The sequence below is a fragment of the Macaca fascicularis genome, chromosome 18 (assembly GCF_037993035.2).
Source record: "Macaca fascicularis isolate 582-1 chromosome 18, T2T-MFA8v1.1".
In the NCBI taxonomy this organism is placed as follows: Eukaryota; Metazoa; Chordata; class Mammalia; order Primates; family Cercopithecidae; genus Macaca; species Macaca fascicularis.
In genome coordinates this window covers 5306676-5317394 of record NC_088392.1, presented here as the reverse complement: position 1 = coordinate 5317394, position 10719 = coordinate 5306676, and positions in this window count along the sequence as shown.

Here is a 10719-nt window from a genome sequence, read left to right as displayed (position 1 = left end):
TGCGGAGGGAGCAGAGACAGAGGAGGCTTGAGACCTACATGGAGGGACAGGAAGGGAGCTCAGAAGCCCATTTTCTAGCAGATCCCAAGTTGTGAAAGTTGATATGGCGGAGCGCACGCGCACAGAGTAACACCTAGAATTCTCAGAGTTGGTGACTTAAAGAAAGAAAAAACACAGACTAAAGATTACTCCTCAGTTTCCCACAGGCCTCAAACTTCCAGCTGCCAAAAGACAGTGGGGGGTGGGGGGTGGAGAGACACCTCATCGCAGAGGGACAGCTTTGTCTGTGACAGTTGAGACGGGTGCCAAGGAAGGACGAAGTTTCTCTCTGCCAACTAGACTTAGAGGGGGAAAAACAACCATAATCATGTTTCTTTTCCTGATAATCATATGCAAATCAGGTTACAACAATCTATACACATGGTTAATTCCTCTTTATGGATAAGTACAACTTAAAAGTTGTGAACAAGAGCAAAAGGATGTAATTTTCTAGTTTTCTAATGAGCTCAGAGTTTATGCCCAGTTACAGTTGAGCTCTGGAATGGTTTTTCTAGCTCTTCCTGTCCTGTAGTTCTGGTAGAGAAGCTATGAGGACCAGAGACAGAGCCAAGGTGGTTTAAATTCTGGCTGCACCAACTGCCCTCCACATGATCTAGGGCAATTGACCCAACCTTTGTAGGCCCCAGTTTCCTTTCCTACAAAATAGGCAGGATAACCAGGAGGTCAAAGTGAAGTGACAAGATGTGAACCTGCTCTGTAAGATGATAAGCACTATTTGCTGGGAAGGGATTGCAGCTTCTTAGCTGTCCTTAAGTGTGGTTGGGGTTGTCTGTGGATTAAGGAAGGAAAATTGGGTTTTAATTCTAAACAGTCCTATGAATCAGCTGGGGCTGAAGACCTGGGTGAAGGTAATCTATAGTCAGTGGATTTTAGATAGTTAACTTCAAATAATTAGGAACAACACTGAAATATTTGACCATATTTAGTGCATCTGCTGAAAATGTTTTTGAAAACTTAAACCCTGTAGTAGGTTAAACCAGCCTTGGGCTACAGCCTGAAGCATGTGCCAGCGCAACGTGGGCCCACTAAGACCAGGGGAAGTACCAGGTGATAGAAAACAAAATGAATTAGGTGAGTCTTACCTTCCCCACTCCTCCCTCCTTTTCCTCCCTTCCCTCATTCCAGGTTTAGATGTCCTGTTTCCTATATAAACTCTCACATGCCCTGGTTTTTGACTGAAGCGTTTGTGATTAGACGAGGACTTGGATAACTAATGAGAAGCCTCGTGACCCACGCAGCAGAGAAGCAATGGAGAGATCACTCCTGAGTGTGCGTGCTGTGCTCAGCATAGCCGCGCGGCATCCTAACCGTGTGTGGGTGTTTAACAATGCCACTTGGTGATTTTTATGATGTCATGCCACAGTCTTCTTATGTCAGTTGGGCTCCTCCCACACCTATTATGAGGCATGAGAATGAAAGATCCCGCAGTTTATGGGTTGAGTCGCAGTGGATGATTTGTAGGATTAAGATTAATCAGTGGCCTCTGATTAAAGTCTTAGTTAAATGGACCTGTTCCCTCCATGGGTCTTCGGTATTTAGAGACTTGGTCCAGGTTATCCCGTTAACCCGCTTTATTAGAGAATCTTATTGCTTTATTTATGGGATTGTGAGAGTCCAAAGGTTTTTACTTTCAGCTGCTGCTGCTATTTTGCCCCTAAAAATAGAGTGTAAGCCCTATTTTTTTTAATTTTTTTTTCTGATGGAAGAAAATTTTTTCTTTAATCTGTCATAGAAAAGGAGACTTTTCAAGCCCATAGAAGTGATTTCAACTTCGGACTTGTGAAGAGAGCTGTCAGCATACACCACATCTGTAATGAAAAGGCAGGATTCCTTCCCTCTGAGGGATCTGCGGTGTCCCAGTCAGTGCAGAGGACTTCAGGACGTCGGTTCGACACCTCTGAAGGAACAGCCAGCATCATCCCTGGAAACGGAGATTGTTGGTTGGTAGAGGTTATTGCTAAATTCGAAGAGTGTGCATCAGACAGTAAAGCTGGTCCTTTCATGAACCGGGGTTTGGAAGCTGCACGTTGCCAGAAAGAACCTGGCTTGCATCCGTTCCCTCTCCGTCACTCCCTGGCTTTCGGAGCCTCTTCATTAGGCTTGCTCATGAAGCGCATCCCTGCCCTCATGTTCTCTCTCTGGATCTCAGTCCTCCTTGGATTGTCTGGTCCTTACTGTGAGCTTCACGCCTGACTCCGTTTTCTGAGTTCCGCTACCTAGTTCCAGCTCCAAGTCTCAAGTTCCCATGCAGGCCCCAGGCACACACAGACAAATGTTCACTGTTGGGAAGACTCTGCCCTGCTTCTGTGGCAGCCGTGCTGTGAGGCTGTTAAGAAGCCATGCACTATGTCAGTAGCATTCTGTTCCCCCAGACTCTCAGACCCTGTGCGCCCCTCTGCACCGTGACCCTGTCTGTGGGACCCCGCTTCCGCTGTTTTGTGTCATTGTTCTCTGCTCTTCCTCTTGAACAATGGACTCCGCTGCATCTGGTTTTGACTGTCGTATGATGTCTTCTGCGTTCCCTTTCGTGTTTTATTCACTACCTTCAGATTCGTGATCATCTGCCTGCAGACCGCACGTAGAGCTTCTCCTACCTAGGCAGCCTCAGAGCCGCTGGTACCCCCAGGCGCTCCATTTGCCCGGCAAACCTCCACCTCCACCTTTTTGTGATTTCCCTGCTCCTGTGAACGGTGTCACCAGCCATCTAGTTAGCCGCTGTCATTGTTAGCCATCCCTTTCCTCCCACCCCTGCTGGTTCTGGCTTCATGTACCCTTCCCACCCCGCTTTAATACCCCAGAGTTCTGCGCTAATCTGGACCCTCATGCTGCTGGAGGGCACACATGGCTGTGATGGTCACTCAGCGGCCCAGCTATCTCCATAGCATGGCCTAATGCCCATGTCTAAATCATGTTACTCTCACGCTCAGCCAACCTCTACCTTCAAGGGGTGCTCGCAGGTTACAAAAGGAAGCCCAAACATATCAAAGTATTGGCTAGGCCCCATATTCCCCATCCTAATCTACTTGTAGCGCCAAACCTTTCACCTTATACAGCCTCCCTCTGGTCCTGGGGACTGTCCCTTAATGTTTCCCCTTTTGTGTCCTTTGCTTATGTGAGTCCTTCTCTCGGGGACAGTCAATTCTCCTGAGCAAATCCCAGCTCAAACACAGTCTCCTTCAAGAAGCCTTTCTTGGTGTCTGAGGAGACTCCTTTTCCTCTGGGCTTCCCCAGCCTGCCCGCTGAGTGGAGTGTCCTGGAGGTACTTGCTGCAGCCTCTAGCTGCCCAGGAGTGATTTGTCTTCTTAGGAACCTCACCTTCCTTTCAACTCTAAGCCCATTGAGTCAAGAACCTTGTCTTCTTAATGTATGTATCTTTCACTTACTGTATGAACTTGCTTTACTATGGTGAGCCCTGAAAAATGATTGATTTCATCTTGTTGGAAAAAAGACTGCTTGGCTTCCATGAGGGGAGTTTTATATGTATTACGTACTCTACAAAAATCCTTATTAAGAGTTTGCTCCTATTTTTAATCAGACTCCAATTTGTGATTTAAATTCGGAGGTGACATGAAAGAATTTACAAAACATCATTCTTCTTTGGTCATAATTTTTTTGAGTGATATTTTTTCTTAATTCCATTTACATCTATCTCTTTTGGTGTTTTAAGACCTCGAACTGGGGCAAGCCCTTGATAATTTCTTTAAGGAGAAAAGAAAAACACATACATTTGAAAATTCTAGTAGCTAAAATGCTTCCAAAAGTTAAGCTAATAGAATTAGCTCAAGAGAAATTATAATAACCTAAGTCTTCTCCAGTTAAGCATAATTTGCATAATCCCAGAATGAAATATGTCTGAACTTTCAGGAAAAAACGAATAAGATCAGCATTTATTGTTTTATTTTTTCATTGCTTCTGAAAAATTGTATTGGTATTGCTTTGTATGAATAGGTCTCCATGAGTAAATTATGATCAAAATTCAAAGCCATCATAAATTAAATGTGTGTTTTTTTTTTTCCTGCTTTGGTATACAAGACTTTCCATTAAGCTAGCCTCATATAATATACCTTGGATGTGTTCAAGAAAGCCCTGTAAATTATAGTAAGTATTTAAAATGGTAAGTAGACATTGGAAAAGGCCACATTAGGATTAATGAATGAAGGGGTTGATACTGAAAATGCACTTGTAAATAAATAACATGAAAAGTAAAGATGACACGTTGTTAGGTTAGAGTTACAAGTAGAGTATGACACTAAATTGCAGGGCGGCAACAGGGTGTTCACGGAACTTCAGTTTCTTTGTAGGAGCGTTTCTAATTTCTGTCTAGCAAAATCTTCCCGGTTTCATCCAGTCTGGGTTCCATCCTGAGGCTTTTCCTGTGCCTTCCTTTCAGATATGGGAAGTGCCTGAGATTTCCTTCCTTAGCAGTCAGTCCCCTTCCTGCCAGCATTTGGAGGACTATTCACCCAACAGTAGGGGACCAATAGAAGGTGGAGCTGGCTTTGTCGTAGAGATTGCATTTTCTCCCAGTAGCCCAGGACTAAATGCTCTGGGGAAGGAAGAGGACTCAGGAGTCATGTTACTTGTGACAAAATGGAAGCACTAAGCAAGAAATGCACACACAGGGCGGGGTACGCTTTCGATGCATGCAGTCATCTGCCTCCAGGAAGGGTTGGGGCAATGAACTGCGCTTTGAGGAAAACGTAAAAAGAGGACAGTGCATATTTGGACTGTTATTTAAAAATTTGTGTGGCTTTGACAGAATAGAGTGGAGACACTTGGAAAAGTATCTCGGGTATATTTAAAGTTTTGGCACAAAGTTCAGTTAACACTCTCCTTAGGCATATAGACTTGCAGCTATATAAACTCAGCTTTCCTAAATTATCTATACATATATATGAATATGCATATGTTATATGATGAGCGAGATTTCCTTCTGAGATGTTCATTTTTTCTAACACCCAAGTTTGCATAGCCCCAATTATGTGATTTGCAATACCTGTTAGATTTCCCATTTGCTAAAGAAGATGACTTCAGCTTGAACCACTGGAAATATGCTTTTAGAATTTAGGCAGAGATGCTTCACTCAGGTAAGTGGTAAGAAGAAATTCAAGAATAAAGGCTGGATTCTGTATCATAGAAAGAATAATAATGTAGATGGAAAGTTTACAGTGTCATGTAAAATACTGACAGGAAGCCTGAAGCTCTAAGAAACCATGAGAATTTCTAGATTTAAAAAGATGATTACAGAGGCTCTGCTTCTGATAATAGTGGAGAAGCTTGCCCCAGAATAACCTTCCCACAGATAACAATTACAAAGTCTGGACAAGATATAAAAACCAACTGTTCAAAAGCATTGGAGAATGATGAAAGGGCGGCAGCAACTGGGGAGGCAACCCTTGAAAGATGGGAATTCACTGGGTACCATTTGCATTTCTTCTCCTTTTTTTCTTGCCTTAAGGTACTCCCAAAACTTCTTGGGTTCTACCATGCTGTGCCTGGGTAGAACTCAAGAAGAACTTGGTACCCTTATCTGCTAGAGAAGTCACCGGGCATAGTTTGAAGCTGATAGCAGCTCAAAAGTGGAGGGGGAGTTCCAGAAATCAAGAGTACAGAAAGGATAGCAATGAAATCTGTGCAGGCACTTTTTCCTGCCTCTGGGTAACCACCGGACTGCATGTGCATGGGGAAGCCCCCACATTTCCCTGCGAAAAGAACAGCTGTGAGGCTAGAGACTCAGCAGTGTCCCCTCCTACCCACTGCAGGGAGGACGGTTTGGAGTTTTTCAGTCAAATTAAATGGCTGCTAGAGCAAAAACTAATATGCTTTAGAAGAACATAACAGAATCCAAAGTCTCCAGAGTATGCATCCACAGTGTGTAGTCTAATAAGAAATGATTACACATGCACAGGAACCAGAAGATTTTACCCAGAGCCAAGAGAAATGGACATTGATTTGATCTAGATGTTGGATTTAGCAGTCAAGGACTTTTAAAACAACATTTATAAGTATGTTCAAGGACTTAAGGGAAAACGTGGTTATTCTAAGTGGACAGACCAGGAATCTCAGCAGAGAAATAGAAGTTGTAAAAATAAATGGAAATTCTAAAATGGAAAAGTGCAGTGTTGAAATACAAATGATTTCTGGATGGATCAAAGCAGTGATGGAATGAGAAAATTAGCAATAGATCCTAAAAGCAGTGGGTGAAAGTTAAACGAGGAATAGGTCTCAAGGTATGTCCCCGTAAATTACTTGTTAATTACAAACTGAAAAGTAGAACCTTACAGTTCAGAAACCTGGTGAATTTCATTTTAAATAAGTGATCCAAGTTAACATCACTAATATTGGGACAGTGACATCTTGGGCCTCCTCATGTGCTGCAATGGGAAGGATGCGTTTCTGTGTAATTCCTGCCATAGTGCAGAACAGGAATCTAGTCAGGAGGAAACCTCAGCAACCCCCAGTGAGGAGACATCTACAGAGTAAGTGGCCTGTACTTTTCAAAATGTGAAGATGAATAAAGACAGAGGCTGAGCAACAGTTCCAGATGCAAGGAGACGAAGTAGACGTGACAAGCAGATGCATGTGGGATCTGGCCTGTTCCTGGGCTGGAGGGGGCAGTTTTAAGGACATCACTGGGGCAGTTGACACAATTTGCATCTAGGCTGTGGATTAGATAATCATATTATTTCTATGTTAAAATGTTCTGCTTTGGATAGTTGTACCTTGGTCATATAAGAGAAAACCTTTGTTCTTGTTGAATGCACACTCAGGTATTTAGGGGTAAAGGAACCCAACGTTGCCAAATTACTTTCATTTCCATTTCTTTCCCTTTCTGTCTCTGTCCCTCCCTGTCTCTTTCTTTCAACTGATAAAGCAAATGTATAGTAAAATATAAACTGGTGAATCTGGGTAAATAACAATGAATGGGCCGGGCGCGGTGGCTAACGCCTATAATCCCAGCACTTTGGGAGGCCAGGGCAGGTCGATCACGAGGTCAGGAGTTCAAGACCAGCCTGGTCAATATGGTAAAACCCTGTCTCTACTAAAAATACAAAAGTTAGCCGGGTGTGGTGGTGGGCACCTGTAATCTCAGCTACTCGGGAGGCTGAGGCAGGAGAATCACTTGAACGTGGGAGGCGGAGGTTGCAGTGAGTGGAGATTATGCCACTGCACTCCATCGTGGGTGACAGAGAAAGACTCCATCTAAAATAAATAAATAAATAATAACATTGAATGTTTCTTGTGTTGTTGCAAATTTTCTATTAATTTGCATTCATATTAAAATTAAAATGTTATAAATAGGCATAAATAATTGATTTTATTTGAGCTCCTTCATTGCTAAAACCAATGACTTCCAAGTTTGTCTTCTTCTCACCTGCTATTTTGACACAATGAAGTCCTTTCTTGACAATTTGTCTCACTTCAGCTTACGAATCACCTTATCTTTCAAACTTGTTCTCACATTGTTTGAAAAAAATATTTTCTATTCTTTTGTCGTGTGGATCCTCTCTTAGTCCCCTCCCATCTAGTTAATTTAGAAAATTAACTAGAATGTCCTAAAAAATTTACGAATGCATGAATTTTGAAGTACCTAAAAATTAATCACAATTTGCTCTGAACCATTCAAAATAAAAATATTTACATACAAAATTTTTAAAAAGTGAGACATCCATATCATGAATGCTAAATTCTTTCTCTTTGCACTTTCATCTTCCTCCGTTTTTCCCCTGCCATACTTGATTGGCATGTGACTATCTCACTTCTACCAACTGCATCAGGTATTAAGTGGCATTAATTTATTTGAAGTGTGTAAAGTCATTCTGCTAATAAGTAACAAGTACCTCTAGTAGTTGGCACAAAAGGTACCAGTAATGAAGATGAACAGTTTGCATCAAAGCTATTTTCAGACCTTCCTTGACACTGGTGAGCACCTGAGGCTCTGCTGTCCTTTTCTGGATGCTCCTCTGGCCCTGGATCATCGATGCCACAAGATAAAAGGTATTCACACAGTGAAAATGCATTCTGTGTCTTCTTACACATGCTAGGAACACAACGGAAAAATATCTTCATCCTTATGGAATTTCTATTTAATGAGAGAGCCGAACAATAAAAAAATAAAGAATAGGTTAGGTGGTCCACTATGGGGAACAGTTTGGAGATTCTTTGAAAAACTAAAAATAGAGCTACCATATGATCCAGTGATCCCACTGCTAGGGATCCACCCAAAAGAAAGGAAATCAGTATATTGAAGAGATGTCTGCACTCCCATGTTTATTGCAGCACTATTCACAAAAGCCAAGATTTGGAAGTAACCTCGGTGTCCATCAACAGATGAATAAATAAAGATCATGTGGTACATATACACAGTGGAGTACTATTCAGCCATGAAAAAGAATGAGACTCAGTCATTTGCAATAGCATGGATGAAACTGGATGTCATTATGTTAAGTGGAATCAGCCAGGCACAGAAAGACACGCATCACGAGTCCTCACTTATTTGTGGGAGCTCAAAATCAAAACAAATGAATTCAAGGACATAGACAGTAGAAGGATGGTTACCGGAGGCTGGAAAGGGTAATAGGGGAGGGGAAGGGGGGAGATGGGGATGGTTAATGGGTACAAAAATATTAGAAAGAATGAGTAAGACATACTATTCAACAGCACAACAGGGTGACTATAGTCAACAATAATGTAATAGTACATTTAAAAATAACTTAAAAAATATAACTGGATTGTTTGTAACACGAAGGATAAATGCTTGAGGGCATGGATACCCCTGTTTCCATGATGTGATTATTATGCATTGCATGCCAGTATCAGAACATCTCTTGTGCCCCATAAACATGTACACCTCGTATGTACCCACAAAAATTAAACGTTGACTAGGTTAGAGGGTGATGGGTACTCAGGAGAAAAACAAGACCGGAAAGGAGCATAAAAAAACATTGGTAAGGAAGTTGGGTCCATTTGAGAGTGGTCAGGGGAGTGTGACTTTGAAGTTAAAAGTATGAAGGTGAAGAGAAAGGGGCCACGTGGAAGGCCAGGTAAGAAACAGCAAGAGCAGAGGTCCCCGAGCAGGAGGCTGCCTGACTTGGTCAAAACCAGCCAGGAGGTGGGTGTGGGGGGGGGTGGAGAGGCGATTGGGGAGACGTGAGTGGAGCAGTGAGCCCTCGGGGGTCATAGAGGTACTCAGTATTTTCTCTGGATGAGATAGGAAGCCAGCGGAGGTGTCTGGAGCAGAGGAATGGCGTGATCTGACATAGGAGAGTAAACGAGAGAGATTCGCGGGAGGAAGCAGGGAGAATGCCACAAAGCCACTGCCAGAATCTGAGCCACAATGTTGGTGGCTTGGACCAGGGTAGGAGAGATCCAAGTGGCGAGATTGGTCAGGCTCTGTGTGTACTTTGAAGGAAGAGTAAACAAGATCTGTGGATTGACTCAATGCACGTTGGGAGTGAAAGAGAGGAGCCAATGAGGATAATAAGGTGCTTGGCCTGCCTGAGTAACTGCAAGCCCGAAGTTGGCATTTGCTGCGATAGGGAAGGCTGTGAGGGAGGATACCGGGAGCTCAGCTGGGGAAATGTGAAGCTTGAGAGCCTATTAAATATCCCCATGAGATGTCAAGGCCGTAGTTTGATTTTTAAGCCTGGAGTTTAGGGTAGGGAATCAGGCTGAAGATACGTGCATGTAAACACTACTTAAAGATACGGGACTGTAGGAGGGTTGAGAGGGCAGGTCTCGCTAGAAAGGAGAAGACCCAGAGATTGAGGTCTGAGCAGGCCAATGGTGGCCATGATGCCCACTTACCAGCAGTGTTCATGGGGACATCCAGGCCAAAGAGTGGGGAGAGCCACAGGGAAAAGGGAGCAGACTTGAATCACTGCCTCTGGCTGAGACAGACTCCAACCTAATTGCAGGCACCTGGAGCTGACTTTTCAAGACTGCTCCTATCACAAGGACTGGAGTCAAAAAACACTGGAATCAAGAATGTTAAGTTGATCCCTGGGCACCACACTTGTATTTCTAGATAGAGGTGCCCCCTGAGCAGGTGAAAGCATTAGAGGGAGATGGGAGGGCATTTGAGTTGTCAACAGGGAAGTCCCTGAATCATCTACAGTTCCCAAATAGAGCCTCTCTAGGGGGTCGCCCAGGCAACGCCAGCTGCCAGAGGTGATCCCCTCAGTCACTGAGTCACCCAGTTCAGGGTCCTGCTGAGGGCTCACCCACGTTGAGAGTAATTCTAGAGTTTGCCAGTTTTTCCACATTCTTTTCTTGGGAGTCTGGATGTTGGCTCACAATTTTGGCATGTGAATGTCTGTGTGCAGATTTTCATCTGTCTCCCTTAACCTTCACAGTGAAACAAATACACACGGATGCAAGATGCAATGTGAAGTACTGAACAGGTTAAGTTGAAAATGCTCCCTGACACTCTGGAGGCACAAACACTAACCGTATTTTTCCATCTAAGCAGGTATCTGTGCTGAATTGCTGGGACAAATGCACTGAACATTGCCCTCACCTTCAAGGTTGCCTTCATTCTGCCCCTGTTGAACTAGGCTAGCATTAGTCTCACCAGGGAACTGGGAAAATAAGTAACCGGGCAAGAAGGGAAAGTGAAATCCAGGGTTGAACATCCTTGTTTTATTGATGGCATGCATC